This window comes from Zingiber officinale, chromosome 7B (genome assembly GCF_018446385.1).
Source record: "Zingiber officinale cultivar Zhangliang chromosome 7B, Zo_v1.1, whole genome shotgun sequence".
NCBI classification, from domain to species: Eukaryota; Viridiplantae; Streptophyta; class Magnoliopsida; order Zingiberales; family Zingiberaceae; genus Zingiber; species Zingiber officinale.
Window position 1 is genome coordinate 79,320,652 of NC_055999.1, and position 11,436 is coordinate 79,332,087.

The following is an 11,436-nucleotide window of genomic DNA, read 5'->3' on the forward strand; positions in this document are numbered from 1 at the left end:
CGCAAGTAGGACTTAATCAATATTATATACCTAAAGAAAAAATACATTATATAAAAGTGTATAAACCAAACCAAAATCCAAAATACAAACCTAAATCAAATTCAAAATCTAAACAGTTTAAAAATCAACAAAATTATCACCAAGTTAACTATAACTATAAAAAGAATCGACACAAGCCTAAAACCAAAATCTAAATTAATGGCCAATAATTCAGGGGGAGGCTCCAGAATAGCTGGCACCTCCAAAACAAACTAACCCGGCAGGGTAATTAGGATTAGTTAAAAAGAGACCAAGTTTAACTTGAATCAGGGTACTGGTGAAATTTTTGGATGATAATACGTTAGGGAAGCTTGGGCATCGCATGTCTAGAAAGATATGGCTTCGATCTGGTGCATTTGGCCAAGTGGAACTGACCGAAGTTATCCTTAAATGAATCCTAACCAGTTATACCAAGATTTAGTTCTAAGTTCCGTGGATAGGACTATTCGGAAAACCTCGAAAGGTTGGTTACTTCTAATGATGTCCATGTGACTCACCAAGCTTAGAAGTTTATCCGAAGAATGCCTATTTGTGGAAACCAAAACTATTTCTGAATCTAACACACGTTAAACCAAAACTCCATAATTAAAAATCTAATTTCATCTCACGAAATCATAGGATTCCCTGATTGATAATATAGATCGGGTGAGATGAATAAGGTTTAAAATTTTAAACTTAAAAATTAATTTCAAAATTTGAATTTTAAACTTAAAAATTAATTTCAAAATTCTAATTTCAAATCTAAAAATTAACTTCAAAATTTTAATTTTAAATTTAAAAATTAATTTCAAAATTTAAATTTTAAACTTAAAAATTATTTTCAAAATTTTAAACTTAAAAATAAATTTCAACTTTAAATTTTAAACTTAAAAATTAATTTCAAAATTTTAAAACTTAAAAATTAATTTCAAAATTTTAATTTTAAACTTAAAATTTTTTTCAAAATTTTAAAACTTAAAAATTAATTTCAAAATTTTAATTTTAACTTAAAAATTAATTTCAAAATTTTAATTTTAAACTTAAAAATTATTTTCAAAATTTTAAACTTAAAAATAAATTTCAAATTTTAATTTTAAACTTAAAAATTAATTTCAAAATTTTAATTTTAACTTAAAAATTAATTTCAAAATTTTAATTTTAAACTTAAAAATTATTTTCAAAATTTTAAAACTTAAAAATTAATTTCAAAATTTTAATTTTAACTTAAAAATTAATTTCAAAATTTTAATTTTAAACTTAAAAATTATTGCCAAAATTTTAAAACTTAAAAATTAATTTCAAAATTTTAATTTTAACTTAAAAATTAATTTCAAAATTTTAATTTTAAACTTAAAAATTATTTTCAAAATTTTAAAACTTAAAAATTAATTTCAAAATTTTAATTTTAACTTAAAAATTAAAAATTTTAATTTTAACTTAAAAATTAATTTCAAATGTTAATTTTAAACTTAAAAATTAATTTCAAAATTTTAATTTTAACTTAAAAATTAATTTCAAAATGTTAATTTTAAACTTAAAAATTAATTTAAAAATTTTAATTTTAACTTAAAAATTAATTTCAAATGTTAATTTTAAACCTAAAAATTAATTTCAAAATTTTAATTTTAACTTAAAAATTAATTTCAAAATGTTAATTTTAAAACTTAAAAATTAATTTCAAACTTTTAATTTTAACTTAAAAATGAATTTCAAAATGTTAATTTTAAACTTAATTTCAAAATTTTAATTTTAAACTTAAAAATTATTTTCAAAATTTTAAACTAATTTCAAAATTTTAATTTTAACTTAAAAATTAAAAAATTTTAATTTTAACTTAAAAATTAATTTCAAAATTTTAATTTTAAACTTAAAAATTATTTTCAAAATTTTAAACTTAAAAATAAATTTCAAATTTTAATTTTAAACTTAAAAATTAATTTCAAAATTTTAATTTTAACTTAAAAATTAATTTTAAAATATTAATTTTAAACTTAAAAATTATTTTTAAAATTTTAAAACTTAAAAATTAATTTCAAAATTTTATTTTAACTTAAAAATTAATTTCAAAATTTTAATTTTAACTTAAAAATTAATTTCAAAATTTTAATTTTAACTTAAAAATTAATTTCAAAATTTTAATTTTAAACTTAAAAATTATTGTCAAAATTTTAAAACTTAAAAATTAATTTCAAAATTTTAATTTTAACTTAAAAATTAATTTCAAATTCTTAATTTTAAACTTAAATTAATGCATGCTCAAAAGACTAACTTTAAATCCTACTTATTGTAGGAAACCAAGTGGATTTTGGACAGTGGTTGCTCCAAACATATGACTGGAGATCACACCAAGTTCACTCAACTCACTTACAAAAGCCTAGGAACAGTTGCCTTTGGAAACAACGGCAAACTCAAGGTAATTGGTATAGGTAATATTGAATTAAAATTAGACTTTATAATTACAAATGTCTTACTTGTTGAAAACTTTAAATATAATCTTCTAAGTATAAGTCAATTGTGTGATACTAGGTATAAGGTCAAGTTTCTATCTACAGAATGCTCAATCAAACATCTAGATAATCCTACCATAAGCCTAAAAGGTTTTAGAAAAGACAACATCTATGTCATCAACTTAACCATTTCTTCCATTAAGTGTTATTTAACACAAAAAGAAGAAACTTGGTTATGGCATAGGAGGATGTCTCACACCAACTTTAGAAATATAATCAAACTAAATGGACTTGTAAAAGGCTTACCAAAGTTACCTAACTTAGATTCAACCATATGTAATGCTTGTCAACAAGGCAAACAAACTAAATCAACCCACAAACAAACAAATCAACCACAAACTACCTCAATCTTAGAACTTCTACATTTAGACCTTTTTGACTCCCATGGAGTCAAATCTATAAATGGAAACTTATATTGCTTAGTAATTATAGACGATTATTCTAGGTTTACTTGGGTCAAATTCTTAAAACATAAAGATGAAACTTTTGAAATTTTCTCAAATTTTTGCAAACAGATTGAAAACGAAAAAGATATTAAAATTAAAAGAATTAGGAGTGACAACGGGGGAGAATTTAAAAATCACCACTTTAACAGTTTTTGTCTAGAAAACGGTTACCATCATGAGTTCTCATGCCCTAAAACCCCCCAACAAAATGGAATTGTAGAAAGAAAAAATAGAACCTTACTTGAAGCTTCTAGAACAATGTTAAATACTTTTGGGCAGAAGCCGTTAGTACAGCCTGCTATGTACAGAACAGAACAACAATAAATAAAACTCATAACAAAACGTTCTTCGAACTGTTTTATAATAAACAACCAAATATAAAATATTTTAAGGTATTTGGGTGCCCAGTTTTCATCTTAAATACAAGAGAACACTTAGGAAAATTCACCTCTAAAATTGAAAATGGAATTTTTGTAGGATATTCCCTAAATAGTAGAGGCTACAGAATTTACAATAAGGTTACCTTAAAAATTGAAGAAACTACTAATGTAAAGTTTGAAGAAACTAAACAAGACATAGGATCTACACAAACACCTGAGTTTGTTCCAGAAACCAACCAAACTCTAAGTCATGAAGAAGAGGAACAACATCAAGAGAATCAACCTCCTAGAACAATAAGGGTTAACCCAAATCATCCAATTGATCAAATAATCGGTGACCCAGACTTAAGAGTTCAAACCAGATCATCCTTTAGAAACCTAAGTCAAATTTCATTAATCTCAAAAATTGAACCCAAAACTGTGGATGAATCCCTACTAGACCCAGATTGGATAATAGCTATGCAAGAAGAACTAGCCCAATTTGAGCGTAATGAGGTCTGGGACCTAGTTCCACCACCTAAGAATAAGAAAATAATAGAAACAAAATGGGTATTCAGAAACAAACTAAGTGAAACTGGGAAAATTACTAGAAATAAGGCTAGGCTGGTTGTCAAAGTCAAGGACTTGACTATGATGAAACATATGCCCAGTAGCCAGATTAGAATCCATTAGAATGTTACTAAGTTATGCAGCCCATAAAGGGTTCAAACTATACCAAATGGATGTTAAGTCTGCCTTTCTTAATGGACTAATAAAAGAAGAAGTTTATGTAGGTCAACCTCCTGGGTTTGAAAGTCTAGAACACCCTGATTATGTATTTAAGTTAAAGAAAGCATTATATGGACTTAAACAAGCACCCAGGGCATGGTATGAAAGGCTAACATCCTACTTAACATCTAAAGGATTCAAACAAGGTCAAATTGACCCAACCTTGTTTGTTAAATCATTAAATTCAAACATATTTATTGCACAAATTTATGTAGATGATATAATATTTGGTTCAACAAATTCAGATTTTTTAGAGGAATTTATTAATCTAATGGAAAAAGAATTTGAAATGAGCCTAGTAGGAAAATTAACATATTTCTTAGGATTACAAATCAAACAAACAAATGAGGGAAATTACATTTATCAACACAAATACACTAAAGAATTACTTAAAAAATTCGGAATGGAAAATACAAAAGAAATAAAAACACCTATGGCAGTAAACACAATCTTAGATAATGACCCAAATGGAAAATCAGTTGACCTAAAATATTATAGGAGTGCAATAGGTAGCCTACTGTACTTAACTGCAAGCCGACCTGATATTTTATTTGCAGTTAGTATGTGTGCACGATACCAAACTTGTGCTAAGGAATCCCACTTGACACAAGTTAAAAGAATTTTTAGATATCTTAAAGGAACAATAAATGTAGGAATTTGGTATCCTAGAACCAATAATTTTGAACTAATAGGGTATTCTGACTCAGATTATGCTGGATGTAAATTAGACCGCAAGAGCACAAGTGGAGGATGCCAATTATTAGGTTCATCACTTGTTAGCTGGTTTAGTAGAAAGCAACATTGTGTTGCTCTATCTACAACTGAGTCAGAATACATAGCTATAGGTGAATGTGTTGCACAATTACTATGGATGATGCATACTCTAAAAGATTTCAACTTAAACATTACAAATGTAAAAGTATTAATTGACAATATAAGTTCAATTAACTTAACCAAGAACCCTGTGCATCATTCAAGAACCAAACATATTGAAGTTAGGCACCACTTTATCAGGGATCATGTTACTAAAGGTGATATTGAACTCAAATACATTGAGTCCAAATCAAATTTAGCTGACATTTTCACAAAACCACTCCCTGAAAGTGAGTTTAGCAACTTACGCCGAAAATTAGGAATGTGCTCAATAGACTAGGAATTTTCAATTTCAAAATTGTTTTCAAAAATCACTCTTTCAAATTATAAGTCAAACTTATTTGTTTTCAAAACTTTCCATTTTTTAGATTTTCAAAAACAGTTTTGGCCTTAGACTAGTTTTGAATCCTTAGAAAGCATGTACCCATAGGACTAGTTTTTGAGCATCTCACCAACACCTTAGGTTTACCTTGCTTGTGTTTGACAAACATAGAAAGGGGTGAGATGCATAGGCCAACTGTCTGGACTTAAGATGCTTATTTCAGTGCATCAGCATAAGTCTGGACGTTAAATACAATTCAGATATTAATCAAATTAAAGTTCATTGACTGGTTATAATTAACTTAATCTGACTAACCAAGTGAAAGCTACTATCTTCTGATAGTTAGTTAGTACCTAATTGGTTAGACAGCTGGTTAAAGATAAGTGTCAAGTTCAGGGGGAGAAATTAATGTGTGTTTGAAAAATGTTTTTTTTACATCTATGTTAAAACTAACTTATTTTTAAAACACCAGTTTTTCAAAAAGTTAAATTTAACTAAGTTTAATCCACCCTAATATGAAAACCTGATTTTAAAAGATGAATATTGCAAATTTAAACTTATTCAGTTTTGTAACATATGCTTGAAAAATCAACTTTCCAAACTTAGCTTTTATCAAATTAGCCTTAAAATTTTATTTTAGCAAAATTTTACTTCTTGAAAAATTCTTACTTGCTTAATTTTTGCTTTATTTTGAAAAATCGTAGTTGAAAAATTCATTTTTTTTGAAAAGAAAATGAAAAGTAAATTTGAAAAACCTGTTTTTTTTTCAACTCGACTATTTTTCTTGGTGTTAAAAATTATACTTTTACAAACTCTTCAATATGATTGTGTACCCTTGCTTATTTTTTGATGAATGCCAAAGGGGGAGGGTTAGGTGGTTAAGTTAGCTAAACCAGAATTGAAAATACAAACTAACTTAAAAACCACATAAATGCATGTTGTTTCTTGCATATGTTTTCACTAACTTAACCAGGTTGTCATTCCATCAAAAAGGGGGAGATTGTTGGTGCGGTTAGCACTAACGATTTAACCCAGGTTTTGATGAATGACAAATAGGTTAAGTTAGTTTTGTTGTTGTCTGACACTTTGATCGAGTGTGCAGGAAAAGTCCAGCTAGGTCGACGGGCTGACCGGATAGCTGGCGAGAAGTCCAAGCGGGTCGACGGGCTGACCGGACGCTTGGCGAGGCTGACCGGACGTCCGGCAGGTAAGTGAGGTAAGTCACCGGAGGGGAGTGACCGTGAGGACGCTTCCCGGGAAGGGAACATTAGGCGCGATCCGGCTTAGATCCATTTCGGATGTCTAAGTCGAGATCGTGACTAGATTCCGGAAAGACGAAATCTAAGTCATACTCTTTTATCCATCCGTTGAACTTTAACGTAATCTGCTTTACAGGATGTATATTTGCCTCGGACTAACTTTGTTTTGCAGAAAAGGAGTTTTCGAAACAAGGCGCGAGGAAACCGGGCTGAGGTCCCGCCAGGATCCGGTGCCGGAAGGCGAATTTATCCCTAAGTCGTCCTTGGAGCATCTCGATTTGTCACATTCCGTGCGCCTTAAGGGATCCAGCGCCTTAACATATAAAAGAAGCCCGGAGCTTCGATCAATCAAATCAATCAAGCTGAGAACTCTTCTACTGCTGGTCTTGCTGCTCGACGTTCAGTGCGACGCCAACAAAGCTCCGACACTACGCTCCGCTCTTTTCCCTTTGTGTCGGTATTTGTTTTTCAGTTTTCATTAGCATTCCCTGTACGGTTCTTTTGTAATCATTATTCCGAATTGCTAGTGATTGCCCAACTAAAGTGGTCAAGGACCACGGGCCTTCGAGTAGGAGTCGTCACAGGCTCCGAACGAAGTAAAACCATTGTGTCTATTTTACTTTTCCGCTGCGTTTAAACTCTTATTTTTTGAATCGATATTCACCCCTCTATCGAATCTAACGGTCCTACAATAATTATTTATGCAAAAGGTAGACTTTTAGTATACACTCTAACACGCGCTCCTTCGGCCCTCGACCCCTTCGGCGAATGATGGCTGCTTGATGGTCGGCCCTCAATCGGTGCCTCTTTCCTTCTGCCCTCGTGGGCTTCTTCCACGTTTATATATTCGTTGGCTTTCTTGAGCATGTGATCGAAGTCCCTGGGCGGCTTCCTGATGAGCGATCGGAACAAATCTCCCTTGACGAGTCCCTGAGTAAAGGCGTCCATCATCGTCTCGGACGAGACCGAGGGGATGTCCATGGCTACTTGATTGAAACATTGTATGTACGCTTGGAGTATTTCTCTCGATCCTTACTTCAGAGAGAGGAGGTTGACACTCATCTTTTGATAGCGTCGGCTGCTGGCGAAATGGTGTAAGAAGGAAGCTCAGAAGTCCTTAAAGTTGTGTATAGATCCATCCGGCAGTCTTCTGAACTAACGCTGCGCCAATCCAAAGATGGTAGTGAGAAAGACTCAGTACTTCACTCTGTCTGTATACTGGTGCAACGTGACTTCATTATCAAACCGATCTAAGTGATCATCCGGATCGGTCGGTCCGTTGTAGGTCCTGATCGCCGGCGAGGTATAGTGTCTGGGCAGAGGGTCTTGTAAGATCTCCTTGGAGAACTGCCAGTTGATCCGTTCGGGTGACGCGTTGCTTCGGGGCGTCTTGCCTTTTCATGCATCCCGAACGGGAGCATCATCCAAAGACGATCCCCGCTCTTCATTCGCAGGGATATCTCCATGGAGTTTGGAACAAGGCTCGATGAAAGGGAATCAATGCGGGCGGCGCTTCCCCCTGTGTGTCGGTCGACCTTCTATTATGTCCTCAGACGGAGATTTGCTCCACTCGGTCTTCTTAACCCGCTCGTCTACCAACCGCCTGTAAAATATGATACCTAAATATAACCTTAAGAGAATTTTCTGAAATTTTTAGAAATTTTCTAGAAATTCTTCGGAGCTCGTATGACGAATTTAAGGGGGATCAATTATTGGGCCACGTGAAAGCCTATTTAAACTATCCATTTAAACGAGGAAAAGTTTTATTTTTCTTTTCCGTTTTCCCTTTTCTTTTTCTTCTCTTCATCGCCGAGCTTGTGCCCTAATCCTCCCGATCGTCGTCCCTTCTTCTCCCCTCTTCTCTTCTTCTCCACTACGGCTCCTCCACCCGACGGCGCCGCCGCGACCCTTCTTCTCCCACGCAAATAAAATCCATCAACCCAGGGAAAAGCCAAGCCTATTCCTCTCCCCTTCTCCCGAGCTCTACCCTAGCCTCTCCACAGTCCGCCACCATTGAACGGAGCAGTGTTGACCACCAGATCTCTCCGGCGTGCCCCGTCGTGCCCTAGATTGGGTCCATTGTCGCCAAGCCCTAAGCCACCAACACCATCTCTTTATCTTCCTCTGATCACAGCCGACACTAACTCCCTACCTCTCACGATCTCTCTCCCTCGCGCACGAAGTCGTCCCCTCTCAGCCGATCGCCGGTCGCCAGCGTCTGCCACCTACTGACGGCAACCTCCCCCTTCTCTGGAGGCCAGATCGGTGACGCAGCCGAGCACCCACGTATGTTGGTCGTGCCCTAGACCTCACCACCGGTCTTCCTTTTTTCCATTAGTTGCCAGTAGAGAGGAAACCAGGGCTATCGAATTAGGTAAGGCCTAATTGGTAATTTGAATTTTTGATTGGGATCCTGTGCTAAACTTGTTGGCTGATAACTGTGGTACTCATCACTGTTTTCCCACAGCAACTTCTCCAAATTTCAGTAGTGGTCTCTTCAGGATTGGATCAGTGGCTGAGGCATCAATTTCGGGTGAGTTTTGGAGTGTGTTCCATGGTTAGCCTAACCCTATATGATGGAGGAATTTGGATCCAAAGTAGTGGTGATACGCCTTTGGTTAATTATTAGGTTTGTTGCAAAAAGAAAATTTGTAAGATCAGTAGCATTTATTTGAGACGAATCATAATATGCATTTTTATTGAAAGGGTAAAAACTTTATTCTTTAAGCTACTGATCATCTCAAAATTTGTAAGATGGGATAACTGATCCAGAGGGAGGTAATTGGGGTTAAAACGTTAGATCAAATCTAAGCTTCGGGTTAGATATGATTTATAATGTTAACAAGAGGGATTAGCTAATCGAGTTACATAGTTTCTAATCGGATTAGGATTTTATTTAGTTATAATGAAACTTAACTAAAACTGTACGATTTATTATAGGACTTTGATTCGGGACGAGCACTTTGACATAGTGATTGTTTAGCTCGATCTACATTTGATGCGGATACCTTGACTTATCTTTAGATATTATCATTTGATATGCATAGTAGATTTTAACGAGTAGTAATGATTATGTTCATATCTGTATCGGTATGCCACTACTTGTTACCTATTGCATGCTTGATTTTGCTTACTTGTGTTGCATTCATTACCCTCTTGATTATTTATGCTCATAATGGTAGTGACATACCATGCCTTATGATATACTAGACTAAACATTTACCATATCTAATACATGTACCTAGACCTTATTATTTGAGCTATTTATTATTTGTACATGTTTCATGGAGATAGATATGGTCAGGATTTTTTTATGCTTAGTGTCATGCACCATCTCGCATGATTGCATGCTGCGTGATTGTCGGCTCCATTATTATTGAGCACATCGCCAGTTACATGGATCTGCACACACAACCACTCATGAGTTAGTGGTTTTTATTCAGGCAGGGTGTGTTGTTGTAGTTTGCTCTGTCAATGCTCCGCTGGTCCACTCATGGGTAACATGACTCATCGTGGTAGTAGGACAGGGGTCCCTCCTCTGGACTGTCTCAGGGAGATGAGAGCATTGAGCTCTCCCACTTATGATTTGGGGTAGGAGGATAGGTGTACTCCGACAGCATCCTGTCCACTCAATCACTCATTAGGAACAGTGATGGCAAAGTGCATAGTTTTCATAGCCCTACCCTTCAGTCTCACCATCGTGTGTGAGATGGGAAACTAGCATCAAGAGTGACCATGCCATTTGCATCATATGCATGGATAGCATTTATTGCTTATGTTTGCTGCATATTTGGTGGATGCATATGATTGACATGCATACAGGTGACATTTTGCATCTGGTCTGACGACCCTTATTATCCTGATAGGAGGTCACGGTGAGTACAACTTCTCTCATTTCCTTCAGTTTTGCATTTTCCATTATTCCAGGAGATTGTACACATAATTGTTACTATTGGTTATTTCCTACTATGCATGTCAACTTGGTATCCGCTGAGTATTGGACTCACCCCGTTGATTATTACCATTTCAGGTTGAAGCTGTCAGGATGTTCCCGTCGCTAGTCCCCACCCTGAGTCGGGACGATTTTCAACCTTTAGACTTGTAGTTTCCGTGTTATATTTTTATATATTTGTGATGTATTACTGTACTTGTGGATTTTTATCGAGTTTTGGTCTACTGCTTGGTTTTCCTTTGCGTTGGATTTTTGTTGTGGGTTTAAGTTTTCCGTCATATAAGTAGAATAGGTTTTAGTTATTTTTATTGTTATTGTTCTGGCCGTGTTGGCCAAGATTTGTGTGCCCCTGAGGGCTTTGTAGTAATGTTTCAGATTGTCACCGGTACAGGGGAGATGCTGCCGAAATTTTCTCGGTAGGGACTCCCCCGGGGCATGACACCACCGATGTTGCAGGCTGTGGCGCTTGCCGATCGGCTAACGTCTGTTGTCGTTGCTTCTCGATCATCTTAGCTTCTCGGGCTTGAACGAGCATGTCAAGCTCTTCTTGGGTGAGCGTCATAGTGGTGAGTCGTCCGGCATCCTCCATCCACTCGGCTCGAATGCAGGTTATCATCCCATAAACGGTGCCAAATATGATCCTGTCCGAAAGTCGAAGAGACGGAAAGCTGGGGATGTGGCGCTCACGCTAACCTCCTGTGGACTCTTCTCAGACCTGCAACACAAACTACATCAGTGTCGAGCTAGGGAAGGGTCCCCGACGTTGACCCTCCGATGCTCAAGTCAGTCACCGACGATGAAGAATAATGTGGAGCAACAAGAAGACTATAGCGCAAATAGTAAATATCGCATACCTTCGTCGATGCTTGGAGCCCCCTTATATAGAGCTCCTGTAGCGTGCGTGCATGTTT

General features: G+C 35.0%; 1 long non-coding RNA gene across 1 annotated transcript; it reads left to right on the forward strand.

The window, feature by feature from the left end:
- The first annotated feature begins 8,344 nt into the window (after positions 1–8,344).
- Positions 8,345–10,749, forward strand: LOC122006100. Its single transcript, XR_006118624.1, has 3 exons — positions 8,345–8,947; positions 9,041–9,106; positions 10,604–10,749. It is a non-coding gene; the product is annotated as an uncharacterized LOC122006100 (long non-coding RNA).
- The last annotated feature ends 687 nt before the right edge of the window (positions 10,750–11,436 follow it).